This window comes from Lissotriton helveticus, chromosome 3_1 (genome assembly GCF_964261635.1).
Source record: "Lissotriton helveticus chromosome 3_1, aLisHel1.1, whole genome shotgun sequence".
NCBI classification, from domain to species: domain Eukaryota; kingdom Metazoa; phylum Chordata; class Amphibia; order Caudata; family Salamandridae; genus Lissotriton; species Lissotriton helveticus.
This window is the reverse complement of record NC_136061.1, coordinates 1,911,947,328-1,911,970,718: the sequence shown is the minus strand read 5'-3', so window position 1 is coordinate 1,911,970,718 and position 23,391 is coordinate 1,911,947,328. Positions and strand designations below refer to the sequence as shown.

General features: G+C 47.0%; 1 protein-coding gene and 1 non-coding gene across 15 annotated transcripts in view; both read left to right on the top strand.

Annotated features, from left to right (window-relative positions):
* Positions 1 to 23,391, top strand: part of NAP1L4 (nucleosome assembly protein 1 like 4) — a 1,123,813-nt gene that overhangs the window by 45,404 nt on the left and 1,055,018 nt on the right. The gene's annotated exons all lie outside the window — the stretch shown is intronic.
* LOC144825697 (5.8S ribosomal RNA) lies at positions 779 to 929 on the top strand. The gene has a single exon (XR_013609517.1). It is a non-coding gene; the product is annotated as a 5.8S ribosomal RNA (ribosomal RNA).

Sequence of the window (23,391 nt, the reverse complement as noted above, 5' to 3'; positions counted from 1 at the left end):
GGTGCACCCCGGCCGGCGGAGCTGTCCGTGGCCGCATGGGGTGATCGGGTGAGGACCGGGACTTCGGAGGGCCTGACTGACGTGTGAGGGACCGGGGATGGGGTGCGGCCCCCGTCCCCTGTCCCTGTCTGAGACCAAACCCTAGTTCAGCCGGCACGACATTCCCTCGGGTGGGGGGAAACCGAATGGCAGTGCATCCCTGGGCTGGTACCACCCCTCCCTCGAAAGGCCCTGGTGCTGGCTGGACCCTCCCGCACCAGAGACCCAGCCCGACCGGGTTCCGGGTGACCGAGGAGTGTCCCTTCTCACGCGGCAGGGTGGCCTGGAAGAGAAGGGGCTAAGGGCCTGTGAGGGGACCCCGGCTCCTCTCGGTGGGAGGTGTGCAGGATGGGGAGCTGCCGGGCTCTTCCCTTCCGGCGCCTCCGACCCGGGCGAGGGTGGTGGTGGGCTGATCGCTAGCCTGCCGGCATGGCTTGGGCCAGCCCGGCGGCCTGTGGGGCCGGGCCGATGGGCTTGAAGACTCGTGTTCCTCCCGATTACTCTGGGAGGGACCAGTGGCTGTGGGGCTGCCTGCTCCCATCGCACTGCCCGTGGGTGGGGTGGGGCTCCCAGGCCGAGTGCCTGGCAATGTTTTTTTCTCCCAACGGTGCAGTCTGACTCACAGATTAAAAGCCTTGAACGGGGCGACCTGGTCGTCTCGCTGTGCGGGCGACGGACTGACTGCATCGCCTACCTCCTGCCCCCGCAGGTGGGCGAATGTTTTTGAAATGTTGCCTGTGACTCTTGGCGGTGGATTACTCGACTCGTGCATCGAAGAACGCAGCTAGCTGCCAGAATTAGTGTGAATTGCAGGACACATTGATCATCGACACTTCGAACGCACCTTGCAGCTCCAGGTTCCTCCCGGGGCTACACCTGTCTGAGGGTCGCTCAATCGTCAATCGCCCCGGGGCTTCCCCGGGACACGGCTGGGGCTGTCGCAGGGTTAGCTCCGCTTTCCCTTCGTCCCCCCTCAAGACCCCCGTGATCACCCTGGCTGGACCCTCCTTCACCCGAGTCCCAGCCCGGTCCTGCCGTGGAGGTACGCCGCCGGCGAACCTGGCCCCCGACAAAGGGGTCCAGCGACCCGTCCGCCCCGGGGCGCCTGGCTGTCTGTGGTGTCCCACCTGCTGCCCGCACCTAGGACAGCCACCTCCCTGGCCGGCTACCCAGATGGCCTAGGAAGGCCTAGTGCCCAGGTGGCCTGGGAGGGTGCTGTACCCAGCCGCCCTTGCAGTCCGGCGAGGGTGGCTGGTCGCACCGAGGCAGCCGCTCGGGAGGCTCCTTCCGCCGGGTGGCTTGCTGCTCGCCTCCCTGCCAGACTTGCCCAGGGTCGGCAGAGTGACAGATGGCTTGGGCCGACCGGACCCTCGTCACCAGCAGACTGGATTACGGGAACGCCCTCTACGCAGGAACAACCACCAAGCTCCTGAGACGGCTGCAACGCATCCAGAATGCCTTGGCATGACTGATCCTCGATATCCCCCGACGCGGCCACATCACACCCCACCTAAGAGGCCTGCATTGGCTCCCCGTCAACAACAGGATCACCTTCAAACTCCTCATCCACGCGCACAAAGCCCTACACAACCCCGGACCAGCATAACTCAACGACCGACTCAGCTTCTACACCCCCACCCGCAGCCTCCGCTCTACCAACCTCGCCCTCGCCACAGTCCCACGCATCCGGAAAACCACCGCCGGTGGCAGATCCTTCCCCTACCTCGCCGCCAAGACCTGGAACACTCTCCCTACAAGCCTACGACAGACCCAGGATCTGCTGGCCTTCAGAAGACTCCTCAAGACCTGGCTCTTTGATCAGTAGCAGCCCCCTCACTCCCCACCCCCCCCCCCAGCGCCTTGAGACCCTCACGGGTATGTAGCGTGCTTTACAAATGTAATGATTTGATTTGATCAAATGTTATCCTGCATGGTCACTCACGCAAATGTATATCAGAAGTCCCGTGCACGCAAGAGAAGGCAACTTTAGAAGCATGAACTTGCAAATAGTAGCCTTTCTAACCTTGACTATCCTGATCATGTGACACCCTTTCCTTGGACGTAACTCCATAAAAGCTACCCCTGACAAATGATAAAAATAAAAGGGTGAAGAAGTAAAAACTCGACTAAAATCTAAAAAAGAACTGTGCTTCTCTAATAACAAAGACCATAGAGAGACGTTCTTTTTAAAATCATTAAACGCTAAATTGACAAAAAAACTATTAAAAAGCTATTTAGCATTAGAATAAAGCTGAATAAAAAAAAATGTCCTACGACTTGAAACTGCCCGATTGTTTGTGTTCGGGAGGTAGACAAAGCAATGCTGTTCTTAGCAACTGCAGACAATATTACCAGAGGCCCCCATCGGATCAGATCCATCAAGCAAACATGTTCCATCCAGCAGTCGCCGAAGGAACAGCAGCCAGTGCAGGATCCGCAGAAGTCAACCCAGAATCTAAATCATTAGGAGCAGAAGCATCACGGGAGGGCTCGTAGATTGCGTTCAGAAGCAACGGAAAGTGCAAGGGACAACAATACAAGTAGACCGTCAATAGGCTTACTACTCAGTCAGTGTCCAAAGACCGAGCCAGGTGCATTCCTAGGCATGTGTCCAGGGCACAGTCAAAAGTGCACAAGAGACAGTGGAATAAGGGCTGCACGCAGCATAGCTGCACAGAAGGAAAGGACAAGAACCATTGTTCATTTAGTTCCTGAAGTAAGGGTGCGCCAAAACACTGTATAATGTGTTCACGACACAGGAGCACATGTGAAAGTGGCAGGTTCATTTGGCCTCTTAATTGGACATCCTTTGCAGAGCAGAAAAAGCAAGGTCCTGACCATCAGGAAAAGGGCAGAAGACCTCCAAAAATGCTTCCCAGCACAGAGTGTATGAAGGCTCTAATCACTCAGAACACTGTCTGTTTTCCTATCCCTTTGGTGCTCATGACGAATGGTTCCGTCATGAGCTCCTGTGCTCATGATGGAACCATTCCTTCATGAGGACAGGAACATGAAATTCCATTTTTTTTGGGGGGCCTCGGGCGGTGTGGATGAGCTTCCCCAACCTCCTGAGACCCTTCACTCATTTTCAATCTAATGACGATCTTGCGGATGGTGCGCTGTCGTCATTAGATTGAAAACGAAATTGAAACTAAGTTTCAGTTTCAATGTTTCAGTGCTTGTGGGGCTATCTGAGCCCCAGAGCACCGAAACACTTGTAAGAAGTATCACTGGAAAGGGCAGAATCTCCCCTTTCCAATGGTACACTTCCCTAGTGGATCCCTGTTTGCTTAGGGATCGCCCTCCTGGGGCGGTCCCCAAACAGGGATCCACCCATTAGCCACCAAGGAAGGGGGAGCAGGCATTTGGTCATGGGCCTTTGCTCCCCCCATTTAATTTTCCCAGACAGCCTTTCTGCCCCCCCCCGGAGGGGGCAGAAAGCACCCTAGAAGCCAGGGATTTTTTTTAATATTCCAGGGATGGGGGCTGCCCAGAATGAGCATGCCAAAGCACCCACCCTATCCCCCAAAGAAGGAATAAGACTTTCTGCCCCATATCTGCTCCCCCGGGGGGGGCGGAGCAGAAAGCCCACTAGGCCCCCAGGTTTTTTTTTTTTTATTAATATATACTTAGGGGTGGGGCTGGCCAGAATGGGCATGCGAATAGCGACCAATCTGCCCCCTTCCCCACCGGAGGGGGCCAGAAAGCACCCTAGACGCCAGGGATTTTTTTAATACTCCAGGAGTGGGGGCTGCCCCCCACCCAAAAAAAATATATGCTACAGTCTTTCTGCCCCTCCTTGGAGGCAGTATCAGGAATCAAGCTAGTGTAGCATCTGTAATCCTAGGCAGTCAGGGAAAACAGAAGAACCTTTGTGAAGCCTCAAATGGTTAATCAGTACAGGAATCTATAGACTTACATTGTGAATTGAAATGTTCCAAGATGGCCGCTGCCTTTACTGAACTTACTGCAGGTCTGAGACAGGACGTTTTAAGACGAGTGTGCGCGCTTTCAACTGCGCACTTCAATCAAGACTTTACTGAGTGAAGTTCGTTCCTGTCCGCTCCTCTTCACAGAGTGGGAGGCGGACTTCTTGTGAAAGTATTTCTTATTTCAGGATAGCTACCCTGCCATTGTAACCCTCTAGGCTTGGAGCGGCGTCCGGTTTCAATTGCCGAATGTGAAAGCCACCGTAATTGGAGGCTGCATTCCTTAGCCTTTTCCAACTTCAAGTACGGCTCTCCTTTCCAAGGAGTTCCTTTGCCATTGTTGAGGAGCAAGAGATTCCGTTCCGGAGCCTCAGCCAGATTTTCAAACCTCACGAAAGCCGAAGTCAGTAAGGGGTTTCTGCTAGCGCATCGAACTGCACTCCTCCTCCCTATGTGGTGCTTCCTAACCTTTCCACCCTTACTTTCCTTCCCTGCTCCTACTTGGGCGTAACCCTGACAAGACTTTCTTGAGGATTATTTTGAAGCTCTTTTCACCAGCGCTTTCTTGAACCATCAAGAGTCCTTCGTTTCTATTAACCAGCGCTTTACTGAACGATTGAGGGTGAGAGTTACTGTGACATTTCAGAGTCAATTCTGCATATTGTCTACAAACAAAGTGTGTATTAATATGCTGTCATTTGTTAATCAACCTTACACAGAAGAGAAGCTAGACTACAGGAGCAAATTGGTAGCAGTTAGTGATGGCAAACAATATCAGAGTAGGTGTAGCGTTGACTGTTGTTTTGATAACCCGTCTCTCTCCCTCTCTGTGTATTAGGTATTTCCTCGCCTTGGTTCATTACCGGTAGAGCACAACATAGAAGACATCTTCCAGAGTGGGTTCCACTAACGAGAGAGTTTACCATCCTGTGGCACTCTCTTCTCTGTCCCATTCCCCCTTCCCCCTTGTTGGTCAGTGTTACCATAAATATTTGGTGGCGTCACCGGTTAGCGGGCGTTGGGAAAAAGCGTCCATCCTGCTTCCGTGGAATTCAAGTACTTCTTGACAGATTGAAGTGCCCACACATTTTATTCCACCTAGGCAGAATTGCAAAAGGTTTTAGTCTAAAGTCCTTGGGAGAAATGTTGGAGAGAATTCAAAGGGAGTTGGGAGCAGTAAGGGAGGAAAACAAAAGTTTAAAAAATGACACAGTAGCTTCCCAACAAGAAACAGTTTTGGTAACCCAGAGAGTGGATGGGTTAATAGCAGAAGCCACTCCAATACCTCAGACTTCTTCTCATAATTCCTTCTCTTAGTCGGTCCCAAGAACAGTGGCACAGGAAGTCCATTCCATTTCTCCATTAATAGCCCCCCAGCAATCTAGTGAAAAATCTAGGAGTTTGGCTGGATAAAAATGTATCCTTCGACCACCAGACCAAACAAGTGGCAGGCACTTGTTTCGGCACACTACGGGTCCTTAGGAAAACACTGGACCTTATGCCCACGCCGGTGCGCCAGACCCTAGTCCATGCATTGATAACATCCAGGCTGGACTACGGAAACGTACTATACCTAGGAGCCAGCGAAAAATGCGTCTCTAGACTGCAACGCATACAAAACGCGGCGGCCCGCTTGATCCTTCAACTACCCAGAATGGCATCATCACAAAAAGCCCTGAGAACACTCCACTGTCTCTCTATTAGGGAACGGGTGAAGTTTAAAGCCCTCTTTATAGGACATAGGATCCTTCAGGGGAGAGGCCCTAGGTACCTGCATAACTATCTCAAGCGGTATGAGCCAACACGCCAACTAAGATCCTGTGGCGTGCGGCTGGTACAGGTCCCGAAGGTAAAAAGAGCAAGAATGGGGGGAAAATCCTTCAGAGCCTCGACTGCTATGCTATGGAACAAGCTGCCAGAAAAGCTGCGCTTGGAAAACTCGGAGCTCATTTTCCGCAAAGAACTAAAAACAATCCTGTTCCCCAAACTTTAGTGTGCCAAATGTGTCCTCTCTCTACAACCAGCATCAAAAGCGTAATGGGAAACAACAGCAGCTACTAGCGCGGGGACACACCTGCTGGTGTAACCAAGCGCTTTATAAAATTTATAATAATAATAATAATACCTCTGGCTTCGCCCGAAAGGTTTTCTGGGTACCCACAGAAGGCTCAACTTTTCTTGACACAGTGCTATCTTCATTTCATGTGTCGACCTACCTTATTCCCTAACGCTCAATCCAAAGAAGACTTTACCCTCTTTTATTTGACTGGAGATGCAGCTAATTGGGCAATGCCATTGGGGACAAGAGATGACCCATTTCTGTATGACTTCAAACGATTTAAAACTGCATTTTTGAGAATCTACGATAGAAGAAAAAGATCTCAAGCAACTGACAATTAGCTCTTGGAATTATGTCAAGGCAATAAAGATTTAGTGACCTACTTAACCCAGTTTAATAAGTTAATCGTGGAAACAAACGGGCCTGAGGAAAAGAGAGCGTCTCTCTTCTATAGAGGATTACATGAAGAAATGAAAGGTACCTTAGCACAAATTCCCAACCGACCAATGGAGCGATCTGCTCTGGTGGATTTGGTGCTAGAAATAGATTTTCGGTGGGCGGAACGAAGAGGAGAAAAAAGAGAAGATTTCCACCCCCCGGATTTGATCGAGTTAGACTTGAGGCAAATAAGACCCCTGCAACTTCTTCTAAGGTGGAACTGATGCAAATTGGAATGGTCTGAGGTCCTTTGAGCAAGGAAGAGAAGCAAAGAAGAAAAAAAAAGTTTTGTATGTACTGCGGAACTTCAGGGTATTTTGTTAAGGAATGTCCAAAAAATCCCAAGATTCCTCTGAAGGGAAACCAGCAGTACCATCAGTAGACTGGGTCGCTCTGATCGTGCTAGAGAATAAAACCGCTCCAGAATCCCACCTCATAATGAATACCTTACAAACAATGGCTCCTCATTTGATTTTGCATTTGACGATTCAGTTTCAATATCGAGAAATTTCTGGGGTGGCTATAATGCTGGACTCCGAACCCACCGGAAAGTTCTGCGATATTAAGTGCGCAAAAAGAATTGGAGTAACAGCTATTCAAAAAGAAAGAAGAGAGTTGGTTTGGGCAGTTGATTGGAGTAATGTTTCTTCCGGGTCCATCACCCAACATACGGAACCATTTAAACTGATTCAAGCAGATGGTCATAGTGAAATTATTCAGTTTAATCTCATTGATGCGCCACAATTTCAGATGATTTTGGGGTTACCATGGCTCACCACTCACAACCCAAATATTGATTGGTAAAATCTGACAGTACTGATGAACTCCAAGTATTGCTCAGAACATTATCATGATCAAGACAAGTGTCCTGAACCCTCGCAAGCTTCCTTACTCTATTTTGGAGGAGCATCCATCTGTGTAATCCATTCCATGGAGATTCCTTCTGAGTATCAAGAGTTTCAAGAAGTTTTCTTTGAAAAAGAAGCGGAGAAGCTACCTCCGCATCGCCCTTATGTTTGTACCATTGAATTAGAACCGGGAGCGGTCCTCTCTTGTTCAAGAATCTATGCCTTGACTGACAATGAAAACCGTTACCTTAAGGAGTATTTGGATAGCTATTTGGCCAACAGATTTATTAGACCCTTGCAGTCCCTAGTATCCTCTCCTTTATTTTTCATCCCTAAGAAGGAAGGTTCCCATAGGACCTGCATTGATTATCGTGCATTGAATCGAGTGGCCATCAAAAATCGTTATCCTTTCCCTCTGATTTCTGTACTCCTTGATCAAGTTAAAGAAGCTCAGATTTTCACAAAATTGGACCTTCGAGGGGTGTATCATCTCATCCGTGTTAAGGAGGGCCACAAATGGAAAACAGCGTTTCAAACGAAATTCGGTTTATTCAAATACCAAGTTATGCCTTTTGGCCTATGCAATGCTCCTGCAGCCTTCCAACATTTTATTAACAACATTATGGGAGATTTGATTGATAAGATCGCAGTCATATATTTGGATGACCTCTTGATATTCACCAAGGTTCCACAGGAGCACCCTGCACAAGTCAAGATAGTTTTAGAAAGACTACGTCACCACCAATTGTGCGTGAAGGTAGAAAAATGTGTCTTTAGTGTTCGAACTGTTGAGTTTTTGGGATTTGTTCTTTCCCCAGAAGGAGTTACCATGGACCCAAAGAAGATTCAATCAGTTGTAGATTGGCCTTCCCCGAAAGATGTTAAGGAGGTTCAATGTTGAATGTACCTAGAGGCCGCCTATGGGGGGTGCTGTCAGACATGGGGATCCCCTGTAATATATTGTCTATCCTTGTGAGGTTACATGAGGATAGCTTTGCACAAGTTAGGTGGGGCACTGAGGGGCAGAAAACTAGCAGGATACCGGTGGGCAGAGGGGTCCGCCAGGGGTGCGTCCTTGCCCCAACCCTTTTTTCGCTATATGTGAATGGGGTTGTTGAACATCTGCTTGAAAAACCATCAGACGCACCATCTCTGGCGGGGGAGCGCATCCCTACACTCTTATTCGCCGATGATACGCTCCTACTATCTAAGACCCCGGTGGGCTTTCAAGGCCTTCTAGACAGCTTCCAGGCTTTTTGCACCAAGCGCGGTCTGGTAATTGACACAGAGAAGACCAAGTACTTGGTGCTAAATCCCCCCAAAAACTTGGGCGACCCCCTACTCTAAACCAAGTATCCCTCGAGAGGGTCACCGTATTTGATTATTTGGGTATTCGCATCACGGACACCATGCAGTGGGCCCCTCACCTTACCAAAATGTTGCTAAGCCATAAGAGGGTTACGGGGGCGCTCCTTAAAGAGCAGCGCTCTTCCATGACCAGGCCAATTGCTCCTGTTCTTGATATTTATAAGACAAAGGGTGTCGGCGCTACCTTGTATGGCGCTGAGCTTTGGGGCTTTTCTAACATCGATCTCTTAACTAGGTCTGAGAACAAGTTTTTAAGGGGCTTTATGTCACTTCCGCAGAGTACACCGACGCTACCACTGCTGTTCGATCTGGGCTGCCAGTCCATTTGTGAGCTGGCAAAATATCGTCCGTTGCTCCTGTGGGCTAGTCTGTGGCGAACCCCTGAACTTATTAAGTATGCAAAGGGACTAGCGGAGTTACTATCAATGGTAGGATGGCAACAAATAAAATGGCTTAGCGATCTTAAATTCTTATTAGGGGAGTTGGGACTTAGCGAAGCTTGGACTAGCCGGTCTTCTCCCCCGAAAGCCACCCTTAAGATCCGCTACTGGAAATGGGTTGCCACTAGAACCACCATTGACCCATCTCTTGGCAGGCTAACGGAAGAGTTTCTAAAACACAAGGATACACCATCCCGAGAGCTCTATGTAGATATTATCTGGAAACCCTATGATAGGGCCCTATACTTCAGATTCAGGGTTGGGGCTCTCCCTGTGCGTGCATTAACGACCCATTGGAAACCCCCGTCCCAAACTACATCTTTTTGCCCTTTTTTTACAACTAGCATTGAAACTGTTCCACATATTCTATTTGTTTGCCCGGCTTATGTACTCCCAAGGCAACGGAGGCTCAAACCCATATGTCGGGATATGGGTACCAGGCAGTCAAGTGAAGCACTCCGCATTTTAATATCCGATACCCACACATTATATGTCTGTGGTCTATCCAAGTTCTTTATCGTGGACATGGTCCATTAGAGCAAAAAGGCTTGCATTAAATGTTTAATTCTCTTGTTTTATATCCTACTTTTTAAGAAAAAGTTTTAAAACGTGTGCTCCTAATTATAAAAGAAAGTTTGTCTTTGTGTAAATGTTTTTTATATCATGGTGATGCTTTTATGATACGATTTTATCGAAATAAAGCCTTTGAACTTGTTAAGGAGGTTCAATGATTTCTGGAATTTGCAAATTTCTATCAACGTTTCATTCAAGGATTCTCACAGAGAATTATTCCCATCACCAAACTTCTAAAAAAAAAAAAGAAAAAAAAAAAGGTGTGAAGTTTCAGTGGTCTGAAGAGGCAGAGGAGGCTTTTGAGTTTCTCCAGAAAATGTTTATATCAGCTCCCATCTTACTGCATGTGTGGATCCCGCAGAACCATTCTTTGTAGAGGCGGATGCTTCTGATTTTGACATTGGAGGGGTGTCACAGTGCCATAAGAACACTGGGCAGTTACATCCTGTGGCATTTCGATGTAGGAAATTAACGCCTGCTGAAATTAATTATACCATTGCAAAAAGAGAATTGCTTGCTGTCAAAGATGCCTTTGAGGAGTGGAGACATTATTTGTTGAGTGCGAGACATATCCTGATCACAAGAATCTGCAGTTTCTAAAGACCTCTAAAACCTTGACCCCTCGACTCTTACGATGGTCTCTCTATTTTGCAGACTTTGATTTTGTGATCACTTATCGCCCTGGGAATAAGAATGGAAAAGCGGATGCTTTAGCCCGAATTCAACCTGAAACTCAAGAATCTCCTGTGATCCCACAAACCATCCTCCCAGAGACTAAGATCATCTGTACTCTTGACTTTGTGGATTTTAAAGAAGATGTACAGAGAAGTTTAACCTCAGAAGAGATACTAAATTGGACTTTACAACATTCAGGAAGAGAAGTACTTGACCAGTTACCCTACTTCAATGGTGCGCTGTACTTCAAGAGAAATCCCTACAAGCATGCCATGACCAACCTTTAGCGGGTCACAAGGGGGTGTTAAAAACTCTGGAACTCATTCAACAATATTTTTTGGTGGCCAGAAGTTCAGTCCAGTGTTAAACAATATGTGGCTAATTGTGAAATCTGTGCCCTAGGAAAAGCCATGAGACAAGCTCCCCAAGGATTATTACACCCTCTACCTATTCCTTCCCAACCCTGGCACACAATCACCATGGATCTGATAGTTGAATTACCTCCAAGTCATGGGTTCAATACTGTTAGTTTTCGTTGACACCTTCACAAAGTTGAGCCATTTAATTCTTTTAAATGGGGTTCCCACAGCAAAAGAGTAAGCTAAGCAATTCATTGAACACATTGTCAAGGTACATGGGGTCCCGAAGATTTTAATTTCTGACAGAGGTTCCCAGTTTGTGTCCCATTTTTTTTTTTAGAGTCTTTATGTTTGGTCTATGAGTAGAAGTCAGACATTCGACCAGTTATCATCCTGAAACAGGGGGTCAAACCGAAAGAATCAACCAAGAATTAGAGCAATATCTCAGGATGTTCCTTCTGGAGCAGGAGGGTGAATGGTCTGAGTTGCTATGGATGGGCGAATTTGCATTTAATAATGCTACAAATGTGTCTGCTGGGTTCTCTCCTTTTTAGGTCTCGTGCCTAGCGTTGCAGTGCGCAGCGAGAGACCTCTCGTGGGGTTTTTTAAAACTAACATAGGAATCGCACACGCTTGTGCGTGTTCTTTTCCTTTTGGCCCACGCTAGTGGCCTTTGCATGCGTCTTTTTAACAAAGACAGCACACAGTTGGCCAAAGGCGGGCGCATTGCTCCACCCATGGCCTATTGGGGTCGGTTACCCGCACCGCCGCCATGTGGTTTCAATTATCGTGCCCAGACATGGGTGCGATAATTGAAACCACATGTCTCACTGTGGCGTGCGCGTGTGCACCACTCGCGGGCTTGTTCTTTTTTTGGATCGATTTCACAGGGAAGCAACTAAATGGAAGAAGGAAAGAGAGGTTGTGAACCGTTTCTTCAAGTCACGGTTTTCAGTAATTCATTTTGTAGGCGCTCTTTGTTCCCCTCAGCACTTGTGCAGGTAGTGGGAACAGTTCTTTATTGATTATTTGTTGCGATGTAAGCCAGTGGATAATTGAATCGCAGTGCACCGCTGTACGTAGCGCTTGTTTTCATTTAACACTGTTGGTGAATGACTTTTGTTTTCAAGCTCATTGTTTTTACTGACTGTTGTATAGATTCACTCACATTCTGTCGTGTAAATGTCGTGTGATCGTTTTGTAAAACCCTGTGTTCTTGTTGCTGCAGAATATTGATTAAATATATGAATTTATTGATTGAAATGCCGTTGTCTTGTGTTACAACGCTTGCTGCAGTGACAGGAGAATTCTGTACCCCTCTGGTAGTTAATGGCCAAGTTATTAACTGGTGGAATTGATCACATGATATGAAGACGGCCGGACTGGCTGGTTGGGGGCTAAGGGATACATTTTCAAAGGTGATCTGTTTTGCCTTTTTACAGCGCTTTTGATCACGGTGTATTGCCCCCTCGCTCCCTCCCTCGTCAGGTCCCTCCTACCTCTATTATATGCCACTGCAGGTTAGAGCCCAGCGTGGCTATAGACGGGCTCTCGTTCCACCCACATGGCTCGATGCCTCTTCTACTCACCCCAAGAGGTCACTGCCTCCCCTGCTAGTATCCAGCGGTCACAGACTCTCCTTCTCAGAACCAGTGGTCTCTTCCACTCCTGTCCCACACACAGACTCTCTCTGCCTCTCCGGTTGACACCCCGGGGTCCCAGCCAGGTGGCGGCTGGTGACTTTTTCTCAAATGGTGGTGGGGGTGTAAAAGTTGGGGGGTAGGGAGGGGGAGTTTTACTTATCAAGCAAGCCAACCTGACTGAAATACAGACGGAAGATCCAGCCAAACTAATTTGACTTGTGCTTTGGAATTTGTGACGATGCAACAGAACTGCAGAAGTATAGAGTGAACAGAAACATCTGAGATACCCTGCTTTTAAATGTTTTCTCTTGCTTTCTAGTTCACAAATAGTCAAAGCTCTCTGCCTGTCAAAATGTGTTCAAATATTTGTGTTGTACATTACGAATGTCTTTAATATTTGATAGAATACAGTATTTCAAGTACCTTAAATATCAGGAGTGTGTGAGCACTGCTATTTACAACCTGAAAACAAACTTTTCTTGTCCTAAATCTCATCGACCAGGAACGCCCAACCCTCTCAGCACTACATTATATGAGCCAAGAAGCCAGTGACATAAACCATAAAGTCCACTGTGACCGTCAAAAATTGTTGACAGGCTAGTGATGCTACAAATCCTGTGGGAATGGAGAAGTCAGGTATGTTGCAGGTCTATGCCCCCACTGTAGGGACCGATTGGAGACCCCAGACCATCAGCTGATTTCACTGAGGCTCAAGAAGACTAACCAGAATAACTGTACCCCATGCTAGATGCCTTACATGGGTTAGGGACAATTGAGTGTTCGACAGATTCCCTTAACACCCAGCAGTTGAAGCGGACTAACAAGCATGGGCCTCACCCACAAGAGCTATTGACATTCTCAATATTTTCTTTTTACATATTGTACAGCAGCGCAGTTGAAAGTCTAAAAAAGCACTGTGATGTGGCAGCGCTCCATCTCAGTTCTTTTTTGTATAACTCATGCATAATGCACAGCCTTTCTGCTGTACATGCGTAAAATAATATTGACGACACTGATAGCTGTCCTTAAAAGCCTTTTTTCAGCCATGTTGTACAGCAACAAGACTACTGTGCGGCATGGCTGAAAGTAAAAAAAAAAGCGCTATAATTTGGTCTGCGCTGGCCATCCCACATCGCTTTTTTTCACTTTTATTTTAAAAATGCATTCCTCACAATGAACAGTTGATGCTAAATAGTTTAGTGTTCAGATAAAACAAGTAATTTCAAAATGTATCTTAATAATAATAATAATAATAATACTTTTAGGGGAGTAGGGTCTGCTTCCTATGGTCACCCCCACTTTTTGCTGTGATTTTCTGGTTTTTCGACTTTAGTGTGGCTGTGGGCCTGCTAATCAGACCCACAGCCCAGCTGGTCTCTCTAAATTGATACCGTGTACTTTAGGTACATACCTGATTGGGTATTGGGTCACCTTTGTGAGCCCCTGTATAGTGTACCATAGGTACCCAGGGCATAGGTGCATCCAAGGCCTACCAGGGGCTGCAGCATGTATTATGCCACCCCTGGCTGGCCATCCAAACTGACACCACAGGCTGATCACTCCGCTTGGGTAAGGTGGTGTAATCACCCCTTACTTAGATATAGTATACCTATATCTACCCATATATATAGACACATAGGCACCTCTAAGTCACTCCTATGGTAGGCCTCGACAATCCTGGAGGCAGAGTGCTTGGTTTTATGTGAGAGGGTACCCTAGCATGAGCTGAGCCCCTCTGCAGCTTTCGGAACCATCTCCTTATAGCTGTTCTATGATATAGCCATACCATATACTCTTAAGTGCATTATAATCCTCGCGGTTATTGCTAACGTTGGTTTGGCATTATCAAAACCTCTCGTGTAAGGTGTCAAACACTTGGAATTCTACCCCCCTGCCAGTTCTGGCGGCGGGGGTTGCATTCCACCCTTCTTGAGGGAAAAGACATGTATGTTACTGCTTTACCGGTTAAAGTTAAACCGAGCCCCAGCATCACAAAATGGATGCTGCTGCCACAGACACAAGTCTGACCTCCTGCTGCTGGACGAAACTCCGGCAGGGGAGGCCTGGACAATAGGTTTCCTGTCCAGGGAGGTGCCAGCACCTCCCCAGACAGGGAGATGTGTATTGGGACTGGGAGGGCTGCATCAGCAGATGCTTTTTGAGACACTGCTGGGGCACACAAGGTGCTCCATGCATAGCCCGGTTCAAACCAGTTGCTGGGGCACTCCAGCCCCGCTCTGGCGTGAAACTGGACAAAGGGAAAGGGGTGTAACCACCCCCTTCCCAGGTCCACCCATAGGAGGGACCTAGCAGGTAATCCAGCCCCTTAGCTTTGTATAAGTATAGGAGCTGTGTCCCCAGGACTTTAGATTATCCTGGAACGAAACTTTGATACAGAACTCTTGGACCACCCTGTGCAAACAGGCACCATCAGTAACATGCCGGTCTGCTTTGTCGACGCTCCCGCCGGAACCCGAAGACTCAGCGACACAGGAACTTGACTTCCAGACTTCTCTGACTCCGACCCACAGCAAAGCTGAGACCCGTGGCGGACACGAGAGACGTGGGACCGGATACCCTGGACATCCTGCATTTTGCTAACTGCATCGACTCCTGAGGTAATTCGAAGTTGTGCATTTGGGTACAAGAATCCCCAGACTCTAGCACCATTTGCACCGAAGCTCAGCCCTCCACACTCCACGAGTGCCGCGTGGGGCCCGCTCTTGCATTTCAGCTTGACGCGTCTTCCCGGTTGCTAGCCCATTGGCTAGTGAGCTTCCTGAAGACAAACCTTTGAAACCAAACTACTTTCCTGGTTGCTCCTGGCTTGCTCCAGCTTCCCTGCAAAGGAGAAGCTCCTCAGACCTTGCTGGTCTGCACCGAAGCCCATCTTCACTTCCTACGTGGATTACGTTTGCCAAGGCTTCTTGGGTCCAGTCCGGATACCGACACTGCAGTCAACTAGATCCTTCGTGGGACAGCTCCTGGTCGTCGTCGACACCTCCTGGCCCTCGTGGCTGCAGAGACGAGCTTCACCTCTTCACCTGAGATCAACGCAACATCGTCTGGTACCTTCCTGGTCACTGGCTAGTAACCCAGACTCTGTCCCCTCTGCTTTCAGGTTCTTCACATCTTCGATCCACCCTTGGATCCAACCGGACACTCTTCCTCTGGTCGCCTGCAGCACTTCTTTGCAGATCTCCATTGAAAGCATAGACGAAACCAGACACCAAAAGGCAACTATGCACCCGGCTTCCCTGGGTGAGGTAACATGAGTACTCCGGTGCTCCCGTGGGCCTTGACTCTCGAAGTGTCCTAGTCTAAAGGGGTTTTGTCGTAGTCCATCCGGAAATGCCCTTAAACAGTAACTTTGTAACTTTTACGATCTCCAATATAAGTCAATGGTAACTCGCGACTGTGTTTAGACACTGCACGCGTCTCCTGTGGGCCTCCTACTTCCTAACCTTTGTTTGTCTAGTGTAGCCCCAGCGATTCTCTAGGCCCTAGGCCTAGTCACTGTTTCTGTCGTGGTTCTTATACCACTTGCCATAAACTATATGGTTTGTGAGGCCCCTAGGGCAAAACTGTATTTGTGCAATTTATCGTATGCTAATTGAGTGACTTGTGATGTACTTTTACCTCTGACCTCATAAAGAGTGCAGAGGGGTTGTGTTAGAAATAAATACATATATATTTGATATATACCTTGTGTGGTGTCCTTTCATTTGGTATTCAAGGGATTATAATTGGTAAAACAGCTTGCTTCACATGCTCTCTGAAGTCTTAGCCTATGACTGTGGTCCATGCTACCACTAGGATAGCTTGTCTATAAGGTTAACTTTACAACCACGATCAATAAAGGTCGATTAGACTGGTGCACGGTGCCTACTAGAATAGTGGACATCATATGCCAGTCTAACTTCTCACAATACTCAATCAGATTTTCTCAAGCTCTTTTTTTAGACTTTTTTTTGTGTTGCACGAAAATAACACTGCATAACTCAGCTGGTGGTACCTTTGCAAAATCTTTTTCATTGGTACCAGGCTGCCAGACCGTTGAGATCCGCCTCGGCGTTTCTAGTAAGAATCCCGAGGATTAATAGAGTGAGAATGGGCGGCCGTGCTTTTAGTTTCACTGCCGCCACAATGTGGAACACGCTTCCTTTGATACTTAGGAGCAGACAAGATCTGACTTCGTTTAAAAAGGATCTCAAAACCTATCTTTTTCCAAGAGCAGAATAAGTTTATTCCAGTTGGCTGAATCTGATCTCAGCGCCAGGATACCCTCGGGGTGACAGTTTGCGCTTAATAAGCATTAAAATACATACATACATACATACATTTCCTGTGAATATACATATTTTTCACCAGTAAGCCTCAAATGTCTCAATAAATTAAGCTGTATCGTGATCCGTGCAGCCTTTAGATTTGCTAATTAACCAATGTCACACATATACATTTCTTTCTGGTACCTGCCTTACACTCAGATTGAATCTACCATAGTTGATAGCACAGGATCCCCTCCCTGTCCCTATCAGCCATAGGAACTTTATTTTCGATATTAACAGTTCAGGAATGTTTTGTTTTTTTTAAACACAAATTAGCGGGAAGACGTAACAGAAATTTCCCTGTTCTTCCTTGCCTTTGACCTGTCAGACATGATTACGTGTCTCATTCCTACTTCCGAGCTCCCAAGTATGTCACGGTATTAAAAAGCGTGCTACATCCATTTAGTCTTGAATTTATTTAACCAAAAATATGAAACCTGGCCTCCTATTTAATCATAGTAAACTTAAGGCTCCTTTCTTCCAGTTTTTATTAGTGCCAACTTGGCCCGTGGGCATTGCAGCACTTTACATGAGCGACGTCATACTATGCATAATCTGATTAATTTTTCGTTTACAGGTTCATAAAGATGAAGGGATTGCACAAAAACACAGGACCTTCAGACTACGCAGGAACTTTAACCGAGTATCCCAGTTTCAAACGCGGCCGCGCGGGCAGTCACGTAACATCCTCCCATTCAACGCAATTTAACGCTAGAGGAATGCTGCGAGCTACCAATGTTGTGAATGTATTTATTTATTGCAATTTTATTATTAGGCTCAGCATCTGCCTTCCACGGGCGGCACTCTTGATAACTTTTATGGCCAACATTGCAATCCTGGCTGAAAAGATAGTGCAGCCTGCCTTTCGTTCTTTATTTGTTACCTCGAGGCTCCAGCACTGTCTGGGTGCCGGAGGAGCAGTGTTAGAAGTGGGCGGGGACGGAAGGGCACGGCGTGCCCCTACTTCTAAAAATGATGCTAGTCCGTTCCCCTACTTCTTGGTTTTGAAAGACCGTACCGGGACTGTAGGAAGAGCCATACTTTAAAATGACACCTTTTTTTCCCCATGAGTGGTGCAATGTGAATATTGACGAAGGTCGGGCGCGTGTTGCAGCGTGAATATTGACAAAGGCCTCTGCAGTGCGCCCGACCTCCTCCCCTTCCCTGCTGAGTCTAGGGGCCTGCAAAGTGAGACTGAATGGGCCATCAGTGTAGCATATAGCGCGAAAACGGCTACCTCTGATGGCCCTGCGGCTGACTGCCGTGAGCCCGTGATTCACACCTCATTTGTGAGGACACTTCCAGGAGAAAGGCTTCCATGAGAAAGAGACTGCTGAGCGGCAACGATTAAAAGGGTTGCTGGCAGAGCAGCTCTCAGGAGACCTGCTCAGGTATTTTCTTTCTCTCGTGCTCGTTGTGCTAAATTAGTGCTGGACAAGTCCTCCGCATGTCTTCCAGCTGTAAAGTTTCATACTGAGGGTTCAGACAGTGTTTATCCCCCAAAGGTTGTCTTTTTAGCATGTCTCAACGTTTAAGCACTTTAGTTATGAGTTAACGTGAATAGACGTAAAGATTAATCTACGAACACCTAAAAAAACCTTGTTTATAGATAACTTGCACACTCCGTTCTAATGCATCGCATGCCGAAAGAACAATACACACCTAAAGACACCTGTGCATACCTAATCAACCAGGTTTATTCCAAGCAATGGTTGAAGTCCATAAATAAATTATGTGAAATGTTAGCCTAAGTGCAATCGGGACTGAATCAAATTTTTTTTGGTATTTCATCTTTAGGTAACTGCATATAAATTAGCGCACATACTTTAAAGAAAAACAGCAAGTTAAACTAATCAATGGAAAATGTACTCTTTTGTGTTATGAAACCTCAACTGGTTAATGCGACCACTACATATGTCTTTTTGTATAACCAAAGTCACAGAATTGAATCCTGGTTGGACTTGTATATTAATTGAGCACGAGGTCCATGCCTGTGAGAGAGACCACTGTGAATATGCAGGCGAACATTTTAAAATTGTATTACATACAGTAGAAGATATGCTGCCACAAAATGTGCAAACATTTAGTGTTAAAGATAAATGCTTTGAAAATATAGATTTCAGTAATACGCAATCAGAATATACCTAGAGCAAATATTTTTCAGTTCAAAGCAGTGCTGGACTGGCTGTACCTGGCATTGGGCGTTTCCCTGGAGGCTGGAAGGGTGAGGCCTGGTTTTGCAGCGGTGCTGCGATATCCGCCCCCAGTAACAAAAGCAGCAAGCGTTTCCAGCCTCCCGGGGCCAGACAGTGCTTCGCCAGGGGCTGGTGCGAGAAAATTGCCAGGGCTGGTTTGGTATCCCTATCCAGCCATGGTGCAAAGATCCATTCCTGAACTCCGCTGGTAACACCCTAACATTACCTCTCAAAAAGAATAAAACTTCCATTGATCTGATCAGGGCCGGTCCTAGGATTCGTGGGGCCCCGGGCAGGATAGGAACATGTGAGGCCCCTCTAATTTGCATAAAATGTAGTATCACAGCAAGTGACATCATAAGAAGTGTCCACTGACTAATCATTTTTTGGCACTGTTGAAGTAGCTTTGCAAGAAGCTACCTCTCTAATGTGTACATCACTGAGATGGCTACAAATACAAATAATAGCCCTAATAAAATAAGTGCAAATATTTTAAATCTGTATTATGTGGAAATGCAACACGTCAAACGGGGTTTAAAAGCTATGCCTCTATCACTCCAAAGCCAATGTTTCCAGATTAGTGCATGAATAAAATTCTAAGACAGACTGTCCCATAGCTATACAGTGGATCTTCAGGTGGCTCCCTGATACTCCAGTTGCACCAATGAAGTTCAAGGTTAAGGCATTTGCTTTTAGCAGGCATGGACATCAACATAAAGGGATCCATGATGGTTCGGGTGAGCGACCTGAAAATGCTCCAGTAAACAGAAAGCATAAATAAGAGGATGATATGGCACTTGGAAAATAAAGAGGCAGGTAATTTAAAACTTTGGCAGAAGGCTCAATGCACTTAGCAGCACATGCTAGTTCAAAGACAATTTTACCTCTCCTCCAGCCTCCTACTTTTTTTGCTGGTTCTGCCCACTTGCATTCACCTCTCTCCTCTGTGCTTTACTTTTTACCTCACCTCTTGCTCAGCCTACTTTCTTCTCTTGCTGGTTCAGCCCCTCTTACATCCACCTCATTCTGCATGCTCTCCTTTTAACGTATTATCTTTCCCCAATGCCCAAGCCTTTTACCTTTACTCTTTGGTTCTGCCACTCTTACATCCATCTTGACCCTCACACCTCCATGCTCTACTCTTTACCTCTCATCTTTCCACCTTGCCTCTGATATTCACTTGCTGATTCCTCCCCTCTTAAATCCACATCTCTCTTCTCTGTCCTACTCTTCACATCCCAACTCTCTACCCAGTCTTTATCTTCTTTGCTGGTTATGCCATCCTAAATCCAGCCATGCCTTTAACTTCTTCCCTTTCCTTTTATCTTTTCTTTCTGCTCCTACTTCATTACATACAACTCTCCCCTTACTTCCTTCCTCTCTCCTCTTGCTGATTCTGCCACTCTTCCATCAAACTCTACTACGCTATCTTCACTGCTCATCTCTCCCCCAGCCTTATAACTTTTGTCACTGGTTCTGCCCCATTTCCATCTTCTCTCGATTTTCATCCTCTTGAACACTCTAATCTTTTCTCACAGATTTTGCCTCTTACACCACCTATTTTCATTCATATTATCATCTCTTCCTCAAACTTTATTTCATGGATTCTGCCCCTTTTACATCAATCTCTCTGCTATCCCCAGCTTTGTTGCTTCTCTTTCTCGTTATGTCCTTATATCCATCTTTCTCCTCCATGCTGTATGCCTCATCTCCCCCCCCGCCTCTTACCTTTTTCACTGATTCTGGCCATCTACATCCACATCTCATCATTCCATCTCTCTTCTCTGTATAAGCTTTCTTGATTGTTCTGTCTCTCTTACATCTATATACCGCATCCATGTACTGCCATTCTTCTCTCATTTCTTCCTTCAGACTCCTAAGATTTCTTTGCTGGTCTGTCCCCTTTGCATCCACCTCTCCTCTTTGATCCCCTTACCTCTTATCTTGTCTCACTGTTTGTCTCATAAATCCATGTCTCCCTTCCATGCTCTACACTTCACTTTATCTTAACTACTGTCTCTTACCTTTCTCACAAATCCTGCCTATATTACACCCACCTCCTACCTACCTGCTGAGCTCTTCACCTCTCATCTCTCTGCAGTCTCTAGCCTTCTCTCACTGGTTCTACCTTTCTGAAAGTTACCTCTCCCCTTCGTCTCTACCCTAGCCTCTTACCTGCTCTTGGTTGTCTTGCCCTCTTATATGCAACACTCACCATTCCCTCTCTATGACACTTAAGTTTTCCTGAGGGTTCTGCTTCTCTTATATCTACCTCGCCTATCCAAACACTGCCTTTCATCTTTCTCTTCTACTTTGTTCACGGGTTCTGCATCCCTCATGTCCACCCACCCTCCATGCTCAACTCTTTTGGGGATATTCCGAAAAAAGTCATGTGACGCATCGCAGCCTCCCCCTCCCACCCCCGTGCGGCTGCGCTGCACTGCGCGACAGCCAGGGAGCAGGAGCGCACCATATCTTCAAACACTTGGCTCTCTCCTCCCCTTTCCCTTGCACCGTCACTCGTTTCAGCTCTGTGCGCCATGCACACACCCTAGCGCTGAAGCGCTAGGGTGTGTGCATGAGTGTTGCATAGGTTTTGTACAGAAGGGTACCCTTCTTGTGCAAAATACTATGCTGGGTACGATACTACGCTTTTCCCACTTTGCATACGTGCTGCGCAGTGTAGTGCGCATGCGAAGTCATAAAAGCATGGAGAAATGAAAGCATTTCTCTTGTTAGCGCCTCCTTTGAAGGGGCGTTAACTTTTGTCGCAAAACCATGTTCACAAATTTTTGTAAATATGGTTTTGCTTCAAAGGGCATGGGTGGTTACATGGGCACACCCATGTACCACCCCCTCGGCGCAAAGTAACGCAAAGCAGTGCTTTGTGCTTCTTTGCACTACTTAGAGGATGCTTTCCAGCACAAAACAAGTTTTCGCTGGAAAGAAAATAGCAGCAAAAAAAATGTGCGCTGGTTAACGTCACTTTTATGATGCAAAACCTGCACAAAAGGTTTGAAAATCTCCCCCTTCATGTTTTATCTCTATCACCTCTACTCTCCATTCACTGTTTCTGCCTCTCAAGCTTCCACCTCTCCCCTACATACCCTGCTATTCACCACTCTTCTCTCCAGCCTCTTACCTTGCTTCACGTCTTGTGCCTGGGCGCAATACAGTCCCCTGCAGCACAGATGGGCCCACAACACTTCTGAGGGCCCCATCCCTCCAGGGGCCTCCCATTCAGCCTAAGGCCAATGAATATCTGTGAGATGTGGGAGACTCTGGGGCCCATTATCACATTCTGCAGTGAGGGACCCCATCATTTTGTGTTACACAACTGCTCTCATATTACTTTTCAGATGCGTAAAGCAATGAATGGTGAGTGGCCTGAGGGGTTATATGACTTGGGTGTATCTTGGAGGGTTCATTGCACTCCCCTTGGGGTGATAAGGATGGATGTGGGATCACCCCCCCATCGCTTCCCCTAACTGAATGTTGGCATCTCAACTTAACTTTTAAAGAGCGAATTGCTCTTTCTTCCTTCGGTTCATGTAAATTACATGAAAATAAAAAATCCCAAGCGCTTATAACTGGAGTTATTATTTATGTTCAACTCCTTTTATGTTTGTTTTGGATGAACATGCTTGTTTGAGAAAAAAAAACAGAGTTGCAAAAAAAGAAAAGAATAATAAGCCCTTTATCCATTTCTTCCATAGAAGGAGCAGCGCCTTTTGTAATGTGAGATCACTCTAAGTTTTTGTGTTGTGAGCCCTGCAGGTTGCTCTGCGTTTCTTTCATGCAGGGGCAGGGCTCACTTCACACCTCACGCCAATTCAAGCATCACCCTAACTGCTGTTATGCAGATGCAGCGATTAGGCTGATCAGGGCCCAATCTGCACTGCAGCATCTGAAAGGGATGGGGTGTCTTATTGCACTTTTAGTCCATGGCAGCCGGGGAGTGAGGGGGCCCCCGCCGTGGGCCTCGCGCATTGCACCATGGCTGCAAACCCCAAGGGAGGGGCTCCCCACCTGTTACCCTTACAATGGCACCATTTCAAAGGTTGATGGGCCCGTGGGGGGGGCCCCCCTCACAGTTACACAGCCGCGAGGCCCTGGGCGGCCGCCCACTCTGCCCATGCCTAGCGCCGGCCCTGGATCTGATTAATTAAAACCTATAATGGCTCCCAAGCAGCCTTCGTATTTGATGAACAAATTGCAGACATTTACATTTCTTCCAGGTCGCAGGTACCCTTCAGAGGAGACTTGTTTCTTCCGCAGGTCTCTGTCCCTCTCCTTTACAGCACAGGAGAATCCATTCCTTCACTTTAAGCCAGTGACAGGCACCCAAAGGTCGGCATTACCTGTCCAGAGGCAGTTGTTTTTGTACAAAAAGCGATGAATCTTTACAAAACAAAGTTCATCCACCTCCGCTCCACCTGGAATGTTTTGGGTTGATTCATCAAGCGGGGTCTGAGAAAAAGGGTCCCAAAACCCGTT